The sequence below is a fragment of the Physella acuta genome, unplaced genomic scaffold (genome assembly GCF_028476545.2).
Source record: "Physella acuta isolate Inbredline_101_S28 unplaced genomic scaffold, ASM2847654v3 ptg001787l, whole genome shotgun sequence".
NCBI lineage: Eukaryota > Metazoa > Mollusca > Gastropoda > Physidae > Physella > Physella acuta.
In genome coordinates this window covers 61,030-73,401 of record NW_026733297.1, presented here as the reverse complement: position 1 = coordinate 73,401, position 12,372 = coordinate 61,030, and the positions used below count along the sequence as shown (strand labels likewise).

Genomic DNA, 12,372 nt, shown 5'->3' with positions numbered 1-12,372 from the left:
TTTTTTTTGCTCCACATTTTTTTTTACAAGTAGCCTATATTTATTTAGGCTACTTAACGAGAGCAGACCTAAATTAATACATTACATTATTAATATTATTCTTTAAAGTAATTAATATGCAATACCATTTAAATGATAGTTTAATTGAAAACAAGCAATTAGATCAGGAACAGATTACATAAGTTTAATGTTGGAAACAAAATAGTTGCTTCATTTTAATCAATTATTTTAATTGTTTTTTTTTTTTGCTCCACATTTTTTTTTTTACAAGTAGCCTATATTTATTTAGGCTACTTAACGAGAGCAGACCTAAATTAATACATTACATTATTAATATTATTCTTTAAAGTAATTAATATGCAATACCATTTAAATGATAGTTTAATTGAAAACAAGCAATTAGATCAGGAACAGATTACATAAGTTTAATGTTGGAAACAAAATAGTTGCTTCATTTTAATCAATTATTTTAATTGTTAAAATTTTAGGTAGGGTGTAGTAGGCAAACTTAGAAAAAAATATTTTTTTGTCAATTTGACTAGAGAAAGTTCACTATGAATATAGCTCAATTGCCTAAAATAAATGTCAATTTAGTACAAGTAATTATAATGACAGTACAAATAGTGCATCATTTTAAAAAAATTATTCGCTAACACATTATCTGTCTAAAGTCTGGAATTTTTCCAAAAAAGTCTGGAAAATGTCTGGAAAAAGTCTGGAATTTCATTTTCAAAAAGCAGTACGAACCCTGTGTGCAGATAATAAGTGTGAATCTGTCAATCCCACCAAATCTGAACAGTTCACACCAACTCAGTTTGTTCCACAACCATGTTCTGTTGATATGAGTGAACCAAGTGGTCTAGAGTCAGAAAATGTAAATTCTGGAATTAATGATTTAGATCCTAGACCTCCTGAGATAGAGAATCCAGATGGTCAGAATCTTGAGTCACCAAATCAAAAGCCACTGAGAAGGTCAAGCAGGACAATCAAAGTCCCAAATAAGTTAGACCTATGATTTTAAAGGTCAAAAGGACTTTGACATCATTGTTTTGTATTTTAATTATGTTGTAACATATTGTGCATTGTTTGTAAGGATGTAATCTACCAAATGATTTAAATCATGTAATGTTCATGTTACAATATAATTGGTGATTTTGGAATACTATCATTTGTTCTATTGAGAGATGTGTTGTGTTTACTAAGGGTAAAGGGATGTAATATATTGAGAATTGTTAAGTCAAGGGAACTCACTCTTCTTGTATTAGTATTATATTTATAATGTTGTTTTTGAGTGATGCCCCTTGTATTATTGTCTGGTACTTCCTGTTCCTGTTTCCATCATGGTGGCTGAGGCCCAATAAAGTTCTATATACAAACAGCATGGTTTCTATTGTCAGTGTTTCAATCTACCTCACCAGGTAGTTAAGGTCAGTGTCAGACAACAAAGGCTTGCTTGGCATGTCATGTAAAGTTAACATTTGACTTTTATGACAGTATAAAAATTCTTCTGCAAATTATTAGTACATTTTTTAAAAAATATGTTCATTGTTATACTTATTCAACTTCATTTAAAAGCAAAAAGAAATGTAGTGTCTTTCTAATTCTAATTATGGGTACTGTAAACCATTTGAAAAAATGTATATGAATATATTCAATAGCACATTTTACACCACCTTGTCACACCCTACATACACATATTAATGTGACTTCCAACACAATTAAATTTTGATTTAATACAATTGTTGAAAATATGCAGATGTATTAACAGAGAAATTAGATATTTTTACTTTTCCTCAGCCTATAGGCTATTATATTTTCCAAGACCACTACCACACATTATAACAATAATGTTATTTGTTTTGCTAGGCCTTTAACATAGGATCCATTATTGTAAAAAACATTTGGGCCTCGTATAGACTTATATATATATATATATATATATATATATATATATATATATATATATATATATATATATATATATATATATATATATATAGCAAGTATTAGGCCTCTATATAAATATATACTAGCCGGCTCAGCCAGGCACTGCACTGTCCTCTGTGAAAAACCTATCTGTAAAGAACCATGACTTGTGTGTTTAGTAATCAGCGTATAGGGTACCCGGCTTTGCCCGGGTTTAGGAAATATATTACTTTTCTAATTAACCCGAACCGACCACAAACGAAATTGCAAACTTAACACAAATAAAAACACAAACGAAAACAAAAAAGTAAAGGAAAACTAATCCAAATGCAAAGAAAACACAATCGCCAACAAAAAAGCAAATACAAATAGAAATACTAAAGCAAACCATAACTCAAATAATTCAAATAAACGTCAACATAAATACAATCTTAAATCCAAACATAAACGCAAAGTGCTTACAGTCTAGCTTGGGGCAACGCTGGAACCGCTTGATTAAACTTAGTAAATGACTATAGTACCCTAACTTATTCATAGTCTTTTAGCACCCACTTAAACGAACGTAGGGGACATAGCGAACACGGTAAGGCCTGTGGCGCCAAATAGCACCCTGTCAGGGCACTGGATGGCGCCCTTATTCGATTCAGTTAAAGACTTAAGTAACCTTTCTTATCCATTGTCAATTGCGCTGTTTAAAACGAAATTATGCACCATAGCTCTCACATGGGAGCCCAGAGCGCTAAACCGAACCCTGTCGGGGCGCTTGCGGACGTGCCTTATTCAAATTAGAGAACGACTATGATACCTCAAGCTTATCCGCAAACAGAAAGATAGAAGTAAACATAGAGTACATTTAGGAGCGGCTTCTAAACTGTTATTGATTACAAATAGTATTTAGTAAACAGTACGTTCAGTGTATACAATAAATTGAAGGCAGTATTTAAAATGTGTTTTACTTATCATATTGCACTTTATCAATCTCCGCTAATTATGTAATTATTTTTTTTCCCAACACCAAAACACGGTAATAAAAAGTTTTGTTTTTCCCGCGATGTAAGGTTTTTTTTTTAAAGGGAAGTAATTGTGTTTTTCTGATTTATCATGAGGCGTTATTAGTGCTAGATAACTAAGTTTGGAAAATGAAATTTGTTTTAGAACACCTTCAATATTAATTTTGTAACCAAATAAGTTTAGATTATAAGCACTTTAGATATATTACATTAGGGCGATCAAGTCTATATTCTTTTACTAAATTGAATCAGGCGCGTCCGCCGGCAAACAGCAGGGTGCGATTTGGCGACCTACGCTATCCCGTGAGCACTATGGCGCCTAAGTTAGTTTTAAGAAGAACCATACATTATTGACAAGGCGGCACACGACATTTGATAATTAAACCGAGCCAGGTTCCGTACGCGGCGCCCCTACAGAAGTGTGGTCGGGGGCTCACGAGGTCGCCACTCCACGTCTCCGATGCTTAGGCGGTGAGTGATTAACTGTGATACTACTGTGAGTGATTAGCATACACTCAATGCTTTTATGTGCTGGGCAGTAGTGTAGACAAAGCCGTGCCCCGATAAATATGATCCTAGCGCAGGAGTTGTTTACAATTAAATAACAATTTTAGAAAACAAGGCCATTCGTCTAAGACGATGGTAAACCAATGATTAAGACTTTATTTGCCTTTTATGCATTACTACACCTTTCATCCGATTGCCATGAAACTTTGGAATGTTGCTCAGAATACTCCAAGGAAAACAAAATTTTGCACGGGTGACGACCGGGCAGGGTGCAATTTGGCGACCCGTGGTATCCCGTGAGCACTATGTGCGATAGAGAATGGATAAGATGGGGCATTATAGTATATATATATATATATATATATATATATATATATATATATATATATATAGCCCATATATATATATATATATATATATATATATATATATATATATATATATATATATATATATATATATATATATATATATATATATATATATATATATATATTATACAAGAGTTACAATGCGAATTAAGAAAAGGTAAAAACTTATTTTTTTATTCTTAATTGGCTGAAGAGTATATTTAAAAACTTTATTTAGATCTAGATCTATTTAATACTATTTATCTTTATCATCTAGATTCTAGTCTTGTAACAAGAAAGATTGAATACTGAATAAGTAGGTCTAGGTCTAGAGATCTACGGGTTTGTTTGATTATTAAAATTATATATATATATATTTTTTTTTTATCTCACGGCCCAGCGCCTCGAAGCAATTTACAAAGATGGCGGCTCGGTTTCGTTTTCATTAGGACTTAGAATTAGATCTTCTTACATCTTAGATTAGAATCTTAGTATAAGACAAAATAGTAAAGTAAGTTAGCAGAGAGGGATACACAATAAACAGTGATTTTGAACCCATCTTCAATTTTAGTAATAGAAAATAGGGATGATTATAGATACCAGTGTCCGATAATGGAATCTTCTTTAAAAAAGGGGTGTTGGGTTGTTAGTAGTAGAGATACTTACTAATTTTAAATTTCGTTATTTTTCGATTGAAACATTACCAATGGAAACTAGAGATCAATCTCTAATCAATCAAATACTTAATTTGTTGAAAATAAACTCATTTGGAGCTTAATTACTGATTTTTATTAATTGGCCACTCCAAGCATTGCAAGCCAAATAATCCGTGACAACCAGATCGCCATATGCTTTTCTGAAGAGACGAACTCTGCAGGGTTGACCTTGCAGCTGATTTGATTTTAGCAGAATATGCACAGTACATTTGATTTTATTACCACATTTCTATTCGTATGGACACTGTCTTCGTCAGAATAAAAAATCACATAATGGAATTAGATCTAGATATAGAATTTTTAAATATTTTTATTTAATTTTTTTTTTAAATGGAAGGGTGTTTAAAAAGGAAAACTAAATTCAAATTAATGAAAAACATGTTCAAGAATATATAGTATAGATCTAATCTTTTTAAAGATATTCAATCCCATGCATGTTTTATTAACTAGTGTGTTTTAGCAATGCTTAATTAGGGCAATTCATAAAATATAGCGATGTCATTGTAAAATTAATCTAACCCTCTTCTCTCACTTGACTTGGGACAGGTGTGTTATTTACAAAGTTTTGTCTATGCTCAGTTTAAAATGTAAAGATTTGTAAGTAGTTGATTTATTTTAAAAAACACTGCAATAGCATTCAAATTCATCAAGTTAGCGAGAAATACATTCTAAACAGCGTCACGGGCAGTGCGCGTGACAGACATCTCGCTAGCTTAGTTTTGTCAACCAGAAAAGTTAGCCTATCAAATACAATTAATTAGGCTTATAAAATAAAAAGAGGCCAATCGCACTAAAATGATCGCCTGTGAGCGAAGATATATGCAAATTACAAACATCGCTAGCCCGCCTGCGTTCTTTTGTCAACCAGCGAGAGAAAACTCACAGCACAGTGTGCGCATTCGCTAAATCTAGTCCAAGTACTTTGTTATCCCAAGTTATAGGCCCTAATTAGTATTATAGGTCTAGATTAATATAAAGTTCAAATTAAATGTATTTAATTAAGATGTGTGTCTATTTGATTTTTCAAATGTCAGCGCATAAAAATTAATCACCCGAGAGCGAGAATTAGGCCTATGCCTATGCATTCCAAACATCGACACAGACCACGTGTGTCAAACGACTCACTCGCTCGCGCTGGTTTGTCAGCGAGAGAGGCATCGCCCGCCACAGCGCGGGCACAGCACACATGTCCTAGTCCATGCGTACTTGGTTTACTAAGTACTAATTAGTAATGTAAACTTAGACCCAACGCTAAAATCATTTAATTTATCTATCATGCATCTAAAATCGTAATAATATTAACATTATTAAGCCTAATAAATGTATCAACGAAGACCAGTGAAAATATTATAATTAGCCTAATTAAAATTTATGAAATCAATAAGAATTAAGACAAATTAATTAAGCTATAACAAATTTGAAAACAAATAATGAGGCAACGAAGACCAGTGAAAATAATATTATAATTAGCCTAATTAAAATTTATGAAATCAATAAGAATTAAGACAAATTAATTAAGCTATAACAAATTTGAAAACAAATAATTAGGCCTAAGTCATTAGCCTAAGTAAGCACACAAAGACCAACGCTCACTACTAAATCTAGATCTAATTCCAGGGATCAACAAAAAAAAAAATAACAGATCGTTGTGGTTTAAGGGTTTTTAGAGTCATAGTATAATCCAAAAGTCAGGTGAAATATCCATAATTAGGCTTAATTAGTCTAATTACGCTAGCAAAATAAGCTGAAAAAGAGTGTCAAGTGAAAAGAAATCACAATTATATAAGCAGCGAGAGGATACTACTGTACAGCTTCCGTAACAATAGCGATGACGTCACAATAAAAAATAACGTGCTTTCAGTGACCTTTTTGCGATGCCGATTTCTTAAAAGGCGAACATAATATTTACATTTTTTTTTCACTAAACGATCAATCTAATAATACTCGACCTAGGCATGCAGTTTTGACACCTTAGAGACCATTATTTAAAGTTTTTGAGCTACTCAAACTGTACCCATGTTTACGTTTGACCTTTCAATGTCGGAAGCAAAAAAAAAAAAAAAAATCTGCCAAAAATAGCTTTGTCAACATTAGATTGCTTAAAATATACGAAAAAAAACGCCATTTTTCGCGTGATAATTATTTTTAAAGTTAATGTTAAGGTGGTCTCTCGAACAAAGCAGAAAAAATTGCCCAATCGTAGGCCAAGGTGTGGTAGCCATGTTCTGGTTAGAAACCAAGGACGCTTTTAAGTTAGTGAGTCTCGCTAGTTAGTAGTATTGTAATCTCGACTAATTTTATGGTTAGAAATTAGGGTTAGGCGTATGGTTGGACCAGGGTTGGGGTTAGGGACAGGGTTAGCATTGACAATAGCCAGCCATGTGTGTATTTAGTTAACTACCAGTAACCTAACACCCCTTTTTAAAAGAAGATTCCATTATCAGACACCGGTGTAAACATTCTCCCGAAAATAGTAAATACCCGTTTCTTATTATAGGCCTATAGGCTAGTAAATAGAAATACGGTAATCTATCGTTTTGGGTACGTAAAATCGCCCGCGGCTATTAATGTACGAAAACGTTACCTCATTGTCAAGGCTTTAATAGAGGTGTATTGTGATATGTTTGTGTCAAATATTATAGATAAATGGATAATAAACCTAAATCAATGGCTAAATATATCAAATAGGCCAGAAATTAACTTTAAACAGCAGTGTCTGCGAGCAAGATTTGCTATATAAACAGCAGACGTGTAAAATAGAGTGGCTTCCCCCTGAATCTTATAAAAATAAAACTTAAACAAGATGGCTGCTATAGTAGTGCTATAGTAAATGAGCTTGGTTGCATCTGTTGGAAACATCGCTAGTCTTCATTTATTAATGAAAAGTTTTAATTCAATTTTTTAAAAACAGATACATAAATGAAACAAGGAAACATTTTTGTATTTTAAAAAACATAAATCCTCCTCAAAATGTGAAATAATTATTAAAATTTAAGGAGTCACCTGTTTTTCACATTACAAGTCGCGGGCGATTTTACGTACCTAAAACGATAGATTACCAGAAATACTAATTAAGCCTGGCTAATCTATCGTTTTATTTTAGTTTTAGGTAGATCTATGTAAAATCAGTAGAGGCTAACACGGAGGCTAATTGAAAGGATGCTCGTAACTTGGTTATGTCATGTAACATATTTACTATTTTTTTAATATAGGCTAATGAATGTTTAAGAATATATAATATAGATCTAGATCTAAATTTTTAAAAGTTATTCATATGCATGTTTATTTCAGTTTTGATTAGGCTTAATTAGTGTGTTTTAGCAATGTTTAATTAGGGTAATTTATAAATGATAGCAATGTCATTGTAAAATGAATCTAACCCTCCTCCCTTACTGGACTTGAAACCTGTGTGTTATTCACAAAGCTTTGTCCATGCTGAGTTTAAAATATTGTTAAGATTTGTATCTATTTTTTTAAAACAGTAATCGCACTAAAATTGATCAAGTTAATGAGAAATGCATTCTAAACAGCATCACTGGCAGTGCGCATGACAGGCATCTCGCTTGCGTAGTGACAGACAGATGCTCACTCAAGTAGTTTTGTCAACCAGAAAAGTTAACCTATCAAATACAGTTCATCAGACCTATAAAATTAAGAGGCCTATCACATTAAAATGATCGCCTGTGACCGAAAGATATAGGCAAATTACAAACATTGCAGCCCACCTGTGTTCTTTTGTAAACCAGTGAGAGAAAACTCAAAGCACAGTATGAGCGTGTTCTAAATCTAGTCCAAGTACTTTGTTAGCCCAAGTTCTAATTAATAATTCTAATTACTAAGTACTAATTAGTAATGCAAGCCTAGACCCAACACTAAAATCATTTAATTTTTCAGACCTCTTAAATCTTAATAATATGAACATTATTTAGCCTAATAAAAGTATATCAACAAAGAACAGTGAGAATAATATTATATTAGATTAATTAAAATCTATGAAATCAATAAGAATTAACAAAAATTAATTAAGCTATAACACATTTGAAAACAACAAATAATTAGGCATAAATAAGCCCACAAAGGCCAACTCGCAATAATTTCAGGGATTAACACAAATTAAAAAACAAAATAATAGATTGTTGTGGTTTAGGGGCTTTTAGAGTCTTAGTATAACCAAAAGGCCAGGTGAAAGATCCATAATGAGACTTAATTAGCCTAATTACGCTAGCAAAATAGGTAAAAAAAAGTGTCAAGTAAAAAGAAAACTTACTTAAGCAGTGACAGAGGATACTACTAAACAGCTTCCGTATCAATAGCAATGACGTCACTCACAAAAAAAATATTGTTTTCGTGACGTATCAATAGCAATGACATCACTCACAAAAAAATATTGTTTACGTGACATGTGGATGATTTTTTTTTCTCAAAATGAGTACAGAATATTTACAATTTTAATTCAGAAACAGATCAATCTAATAATACCCTACCTAACAGTGCAAGTTTGGAACCTTACAGATTGATATTTTAAGTTTTTAAGCAACTTAAAACTTTACCCATGTTTATGTTTGACCTTCAATGTTGGAAGCTAATTAAATTTTTTTCTGGCAAAAATGGCTTTGTCATCTTCAGGTAGCATAAAAATATGCTTAAAATCTGCCATTTTTCACGTGATAATCATTTTTTAAAAACCAAATTCTAAGAAAGTCACTTTACTGTTAAGCAAAATTTTCAAAAAATGTGTCTGGTTTTGGGTCTGCAAACAAAATATGTAGGCCTGCTATAATATTTTTTTTACACGATCTATCTATAGTTGTTTTTTAACAGTTGTAAAGGTCCTTGAAATTTAAAAAAAACCTTGAAATGCAGTGTTTGTGAAAATTGCTGCTGTCACTGCACTCATCCTATTTTCTCCTCCCACCACTTGTAAAAAAAAATCAGCTATTTGCTTTAGGGGGAGGTGGGGCGCTAGATTTTTTACATCAGTATTAGCATAGTTCCTTCTGAAATCTTCTTCTTCATAATGAAATATATGTGTCACCTGGTTATGTGCCATTGAAGCCATTGACTCTGATTTCTTCCTGCTTTTCTTTTTGGATTCGCTTCCATAGCTTTTGTCCATCCAAGTACAAACTACAAGGCAGAAGTTGTTTGATTTTGGAGTTGTTTCTCCTAGAAGAGTGGCTGCCCTCTGCTAACGAGCCTCATCTGCCCGAGTGTTCAAACTCGAGACATATTGGTTTAGCAACCATGAGCTTTACCGACTCGACCACACCAACCCCACTTCTGAAGTGATTTCTTAGTAAAAATAACGTTTCTGTAATTCTGCGATGTGTACTTACGAATTTCCACAATATTTTTTTTTTACGTCAGCGCGCATATCAAGGTGGGGGACATTGGTGGTGAAATGGTGCAGCATAAGGTTTTAGATTTTGATGTGGAAATTAGCCATATACCTGGGTATGTTGTAAAAGCAGGCATACGACAGTGTACATTTGTGTTGTAGGCCTACCACTTGTTATAGTTCAGGCCTACTAAAAAAATTTCTTAGATACTTCTACACATTTCTATATTACCAACAGTAGAAAAAGTGACCACTGCCACTATAAACAGAGTTGTTTGTATTGTGGTTTACATGCATGGGGTAGGTCTAGAGATTGTACTAACATTTTAAACTAATTATGTTGTATTATATATTGGATATATATATATATATATATATATATATATATATATATATATATATATATATATATATATATATATATATATATATATATATATTAATAGACTGATAAACCTAATAGTTCTTCAATCTTCAATTAATTTTTCTACTTCCCGGGCTAATAATTTTTAAGTTCTATCATTTTTAATGGTACCAACTTTTAAATATACCTTCCTTCTCCAAAGCAAATTTTAAAATGTTTTTCTGGCATATTTTGCCCTGCCACCTATAGCTTGTTTGTATAACATGAAAAACCCACATTTTTGCTCTTGGTAAACGTTTTAAAAACTAATTGTAAGAAGGTCACTGGAGCTAAGATGAAAAATCTTTGAAAGTCATGCATCTGGTGTGGACTTCATATTGATGTTAGCAACGATCCACACCTCCAAGGTAGTGAGTAATACTAATATTTTTGTGTCAAATATAATAGTAATAGATAATTGAATAATAAACCAAAATCAATGTCCAAATATATCAATATAAGCCAGAAATTAACTTTAAACAGCCTAGTTTGCGAGCAAGATTTGCTATATAAACAACGGCCAACTGTAAATTAGGGTAGTTTCCCTTGAATCTCTAGCTTAAATGTTACCAAAAAACTTTAACAAGATGGCTGCTTTAGTAAATGAGCTTGGTTGCATCAAGTGAAAACATCGTTAATCTTTATTTATTACTGAAAAGTTTTACTACTGATGTTTTAAAACAGGCACATCAAAAGTTTGTAACATTTTTGTAGCTCTCAAAATGTGAATCCTTCTAAAAATGCCAACTAATTACAAAAATTTGATACGTCACCCTTTTTTTACTTTCTCGTATACAGGGTATAGAGAAAGTATTCTGATAGTGCACAAAAATCACATGAAATTTTGACGGTTTTCACCGTTTTTCACCTCAGTCCTTCATCTGGAGTATAGAAGACTTATTTTAATCGGGCAAAAATTATAAACCCACATTTATCAAATTTTTGACGTTTTATGCATAATCGAGTCTGAAAAACTGGGCTTTGCAATTCTTTCAGTGTATGTGTGTCTGTGAACACGATAACTTGAGTACAGTTACAGCTATGTTGATAAAATTTCATATATAAACATTATATCAAATTTCTAGTTCTGTATCAACTTTTCAGCAATTTCTGATTAACCGGAAGTGGAACTAATTCTACTTTAAATTTTTCAAAAGCCTATAACTTGAGTTCTGTTTTAGATAGCCAAATGAAATTTGATATGTAAGTAAAAGATCTAATTTTCCACCTTCTTTCAAATTTAGAGTATTTTCCATTGACCAGAAGTAGTAATGGACGCTATTTCTAATTTCTCAAAAATGCTTGTGAATATATAAAGTACTAATAATATTCCGCACTATTATACACATTTTGTTTCGCATTTCTTTGGTGTGCAATTCTTTTTTTCTACAAGATTCTATTCTATTTTTAAAACTTTAAGTACTTAAACATGGATTTAAAAATCATGTCTATATATAGTATATCCTGAGTTGCCAATCCGCCGTAGTGTTATATAAGAATATTCGAGAAAGCTTAGGGGAGATAACTACTGGCTTTTTAACATTACTAGCCTCTGTAGATTTTATGTACATAAAATCATAGATTACCTTAGTCTGTTAATTAAGAATAGTAAGGTGTACTTTTGACCTAATTTCTTTATTTATCTCGCAAGCGACACTTTAGTGAAAGTAGAGGGGTCGGCGTGGTCGAGTCGGTAAAGCTCATGGTTGCTAAACCGAAAAGTCACGAGTTCGAACCCTCGGGCAGATGAGGCTCGTTAGCTGGGGACAGCCACTCTTCTAGGAGAGACAACTCCAAAATTAAACAACTGCTGCCTTGTAGTTTGTTCTTGGTTGGACAAAGGCTATGGAAGCAAATCCAAAAAGAAAAGCAGGCTGAAATCGGAGTCAATGGCCTCAATGGCGCATAACCAATTGACACGTAACGCTTAATTGTGTTGGAGGCGTGGTCGAGTCGGCAAAAAGCTCATGGTTGATAAATTCTAACAAAGTCTCAATTTCAAACCCACTGGCAGATAAATCTCGATCACCTTCAACACTAATAATTAAGAACGAAGAAGAAAAAGAAGAAGTGAAAGTAGCTTTGTATATTCTTGTTTTAAAATGAACTTACAATCAAATAA

General features: G+C 32.4%; 1 protein-coding gene across 1 annotated transcript in view; it reads left to right on the top strand.

Annotated features, from left to right (window-relative positions):
• Positions 1 to 4,001: 4,001 nt before the first annotated feature.
• Positions 4,002 to 12,372, top strand: part of LOC131930485 (zinc finger protein 708-like) — a 32,941-nt gene continuing 24,570 nt past the window's right edge. Inside the window, exon 1 of the mRNA XM_059286998.1 lies at positions 4,002 to 4,135. The gene's annotated coding sequence lies outside the window, so the exon portion shown is untranslated. The remainder of the gene's footprint in view (positions 4,136 to 12,372) is intronic.